This window comes from Microcebus murinus, chromosome 19, assembly GCF_040939455.1.
Source record: "Microcebus murinus isolate Inina chromosome 19, M.murinus_Inina_mat1.0, whole genome shotgun sequence".
In the NCBI taxonomy this organism is placed as follows: Eukaryota; Metazoa; Chordata; class Mammalia; order Primates; family Cheirogaleidae; genus Microcebus; species Microcebus murinus.
Genome location: NC_134122.1, coordinates 29,446,984 through 29,452,128, shown reverse-complemented (window position 1 = coordinate 29,452,128; position 5,145 = coordinate 29,446,984).

Here is a 5,145-nt window from a genome sequence, read left to right as displayed (position 1 = left end):
CTCCGAATTCTAGCTATTGAGATCAGCCTATCAACAGTTGGTTCAAGGTGTACACTACATGTGAAGGGCAGCTTGTAGCCACAACTTTGTAAAACTTTTCTGTATTTTATAATGATTTGACTTCTTGGGGCCTTACTAATCCTGGAGAGACTGCTTCTCCCAGGGCTCGATAATTCCTAGAGATAGTAAACAACTTGGCGGCCTGCGAGCGCCAGCACGCCTTTGGCACGCAAACCAACCGATCCAGACGCCTCCTCCCTCTGGATTTTGCACTCCGGGAGATGATACTGCTCTGCCCCAGTCATCTCGGGGCCAGACATCAGATAACCAGGAGCAGCCCCCACTTGCTAACTGACTGCTAGGGAGCTGAAACTATTCAAACCAGCCAATCCCAGACCTGGGGGGCCATACCCCAGCTCACCCATTCCCTCCTGTGAAAACCACCATAAAGGCTCTTGCTCACGTGTCCCCCTCTCCCTCCACCTCCCGGTGACCTGGTCCCTCCCCACGTGTGCCTCCCGTTTCTAAGGATGTGTGCGTGAAAACTTCTTCCTTCAAGGCCTTCGTCTCCTGATCTGTTGGGCTCACAGATTGATTAAAACAAATCCCAGCTACATTTTAATACAAGCTCCCAGCTCCACAGGGAAAACTCAAATGGGCTCCTTAGCTGAGGATTTAGCAGGCCACAGCAAGGGTCACTCAGGCTGGCTGTGTCCAGGTGGCGTGGTAGTTGGTAGAACGCACGAGCACATCTCCTGTCATGTATCCACTGTGCCCCCTTTGCTATAAAATGGGTCTCTTGGTCTGAGGCAGGGTCGTGCCAGATTTTTGGTTGGGGAATCGGTCACTCTGTAAGCCTGTGTATGGTGCTGGCAGGGGTGTGCAGCCAGGGAGGGCACACACATATCTGGAGTAGGTGACACTTATGAGGATGCAACATTGCCCCTCCACAGTGGAATGGATCCAAGTAAATCAGTTGCCACCAAGGGTTGGGCTGGCCTCTCTCTGTCTGAATTGGCATATAGAATTATCCGGGTGTCTCTATGTCCTTGTGTCTTTACATGGTGTTTTTATAAGTACATCAATCATTGGATATAAGTCCAACCCTAATCCAGTATGACCTCATCTAATCTCATTTATATCTGCACAGCCCCTATTTCCAAATAAGGTAATATTCACAGATAATGGGGTTCAAGACTTGAACATACCTTTTTGGGAGACATAATGCAACCCACAACAGACTCCCACCTCTCACCATGTGAGAAATTATCACCAAATAGATTACAGACGTATACATAAGAGCTGAAACTATAAAACCCTTAGAAGAAAACATAGGTGTAAATCTTTTTGACCTTGGATTAGGCAATGGTTTCTTTGATGTGACACCTCAAGCACAAGCAATAAAAATTAGATAAACTGGAATTTCTCAAAAATAAAACCTTTCGTGCATTAAAAGACATTATCAAAGAATGAAAAGACAACACAAAGAATGGGAGAAAACATTTGCAAATCGTATACTGGATACGAAACTCTCTATTGAGAATATACAAGGAACTCTTTCTTACAACTCAACAGTAAAAATACAAACTTTCCAATTTAAAATTTAGCCCACAAAATGCCTAATCCAAGGCCAGAAAGATTTACACCTATGTTTTCTTCTAAGGGTTTTATAGTTTTAGCTCTTACATTTAGGTCTATAATCTATTTTGAGTTCATTTTTTTATATGGTGGGAGGTAAGGGTCTGTTGTAGGCAAAGGATTTTACTAGACATTTCTTCAAAGATATATAATGACCAATACGCACATGAAAATATGCTGAGCATCATTAGTCATTAGGAAAATGTAAATCAAAACCACAATGAGATACCACTTCACATCCACTAGGATGGTTATAATAATAATAATAATAATAATAATAATAATAATAAAAGCAAGTGTTGATGAGGATGTAGAAGAACCAGAAAGGAGAATGTAGTGAGCTATAGCTAGTTATAATCCTGGTTCTTCTACATTCCACCCACACCTTTAAAAATAGTCTCCTTGATATAAAATCATCCTCAAATTAACCTAATCTAAGTGTGCCATGTGTTTCATGTTGGAGCCCCAAATGACTCTGGTTCTTTTATACCCCAGCCTCCATTGCAGTGAGATTGGGGTCACATGACTAGTGCTAACCAATGGACTGTGAGCAGAGATGACTGCATATCTCTCAAGAGCCTCCTCCATCCAGGTCTTTCCTGCTGTAGCAATCTCAGAGGCTACTTTCTCCAGATGGCGGGGCCAGAATGGCAAAAGGCTGCCTGATCTAGTGTATACTCACTTTATATGGGTCAGAAGGAGGCATTGCCTTAGTTAGATCACTGAGATTCCAGGATGGATTTATTATTTCTGCATAGCCAATTCTACCTTGACTTAACATCATGCACTATATCTACTCTTATATCACAAATATAGCTTGCAATTGATGTCTGCCTTTTTTTTCTTTTTCTTTTTTCTTTTTGAGATAGAGTCTCCCTCTGTTGCCCCAAGTTGAGTGCAGTGGCCTCATCATAGCTCACAGCAACGTCAAACTCCCAGGCTCAAGCAATCCTCGTGCCTCAGCCGCCCAATTAGCTGAGACTGTAGGCGTGGGCTACCATGCCCGGTGAATTTTTCTATTTTTAGTAGAGACAGGATCTCACTCAAGTGATCTTCCCGCCTTGGCCTCCCAGAGTGCTAGGATTACAGGTGTGAGCACTGTGCCTGACTTTTTTTTCTCTCTCTCTCTTTTCTCTTTTCTCCTTTCCTTCCTTTCTTCATACCTTCCTTCCTTCCTCTCTCTTTCTTTTTTCTAATTTTCTTGTTCTCTCTCTCTCTCCCCCCCTTTCTTTCTTTCTCTATTTTTCTTTCTTTCTCTGTTCAGTTTTCTCTTGTTCCTGCTGATTCCAAGACTTACAATTTTCTTCCAAAGAATTTTCTTTCTGCTTTACCCAGCCAGCCAGAGTGGGTTTCTACTGCCAACAGCTAAGAAGCCCAATTGATATACTATTTTCCACTTAATATTATATCACAGACATATTTCCATGCCATTAAAAAGTATTCAAAATATTGTTTTAATGACTATACAGTATTTCATCATATTTATGTACCATAATTTATTTAACCATGCCCAAGTGTTTGAGTAAATTATACATTTCTGTTAAATGCTTGCAATGAATATTACTGTATTCACAATTTGAGCTTCAATCCTGCACATCTCCTTAGGATACCTTAGGAGTGTGAGTACCAGGTTAATAGTATGAATATTTTAAAAGTTCTTGTGGCATAAAGTGAATTTTTTTTCTAGAAATTTTATCCTAATTTGTACCTTCACATGTGAGATGAATAAGAAACTCAGTTTCATTCCACTCAACAAGATTGGGTGCTGAAATTTTAAACATTCTTGAGAATCTGGTAGGGGAAAATCTCATTGGTGTTTTAATGAACAGTTATTTGATTACCAATGAAGCTGAATATTTTTAAATGTTTATTGCATAATTTTATTTCTTCTTTTGAATATTTCTTATTGACTGTTTTTCTAATGGAATATGCATTTTTATTGATTTGTAATTACTTTTTATATATGAGAGGTATTAACCCTGTGTAATATTTGTTACAACTATTTTATACTTGTTTGTAGTTTCCCAATAAATTTAACTAAATAGTTTTTTAAAACATGAAGAGATTTAAATTTTATGTATTAAGTTTCTATCTTAATCATCATTATTTTTTCTATTGCTTTTATGTTTAAAAAAGTCATTACTCACCCCCAAGAGAAATATTTATCTTTTCTTCTGATTCCCCTTTTTACATTTAATTCTCTAAATCCTCTAGAATTCATATTGATATATGGTGTGAAGGAAAGAGCTAATTTTATTTCTTTCCAAATAGCTAACTAAATGTCCCAGCATCATTTATTGAATAATCTGTCCCTTCCCCACAGATTTGCAATGCCACCTCAGTAAGCTGAGATGTGGTGATCGCCATGGCAACGGGGCTGCATTAAAAGCATCTGTGTTCACAAAGTGGAGGGCTGGTGCCTGGCAGAGTTCAGTCTGGTCTCACTGCACATCTTCCCTAATTAAGATGCACCTTTTGGTTTTGTCTTTTTTTTTTTTTTTTAAAGTGTACCCTTTATAGCCAAGATGCAGAAGAATAACTAAAGCCAGGGTCCTGTCATGCCCAATCTGGATCTGCCAGGGTGATGGGAGTGTGGGAGGGCCGTGGGCAACGAGGTGAGAATGTGGAGAGTGATTTGCCCCTGAGAACCTGGAAGGACATCCCCAAAGTCCTTGAATAGCTGGAGGGTGGGTGTGGGATGGTCACGTTTGAAAATGCAGCTCTAATGTAAAACAAAGCAGCAACTGCTCAGCAGGAGCCTGGCTGGGGACCCTCAGTGTCCCTTTCCTTCCTGGGGTGGCAGCTTCTGCCATCAACAGGCAAACCCCCCCCTACTTCTCACCCTGAGTCTTCTGGTTTTAGTTCCTCAGAATCCTCCTTCCTTATCAGGTATCTGTGTCCAGGCCTGGGACAGACAAGACCAGAGCTGACCCTTGTTGTCCCACAAGGAAAAGAAGGCTATGGGCTGCATGTTTGTATTCTGCTAAAATTCCTCTGTTGAAGCCTGCATCCCCAGTGTGATGGTATTTGGAGGGGGGACCTTTGGGAGGTGATTAGGTTTAGATGAAGTCATGAGAGTACAGCCCCCATGTTGGGATTAATGTCCTTATAAGAAGAGACACAGCAGAGCTTTCTTCCTCTCTTTCCCCACCATGTGAGGACACAGCGAGAAGGTGGCTGTCTGCAAACCAGAAAGAGAGCCCCCACCCAGAACCGATCTGCTGGCACGTTGATCTTGGACTTCCCAGCCTCTAGAGCTGTGAGACATGTTTCTCCTCCCACTCTGGTCTATGGTATCATTGTGATAGCAGCCCATGCTGCCTAAGATGCCTATGTTTTGGGAGATCTCAGGTGCACATGGAAGGTGCTTGACAACCAGTTTGAATATTGGATGACTGCAAAGCCACCTGCTGAAGGGGGACAGTCAGTGAAAGGTCATGGCAAGCCACGGTAGGAAGAAGCAGAAGTTGTGAACAGATTGAAGTTATGAGGCCAGAGACAGAATGA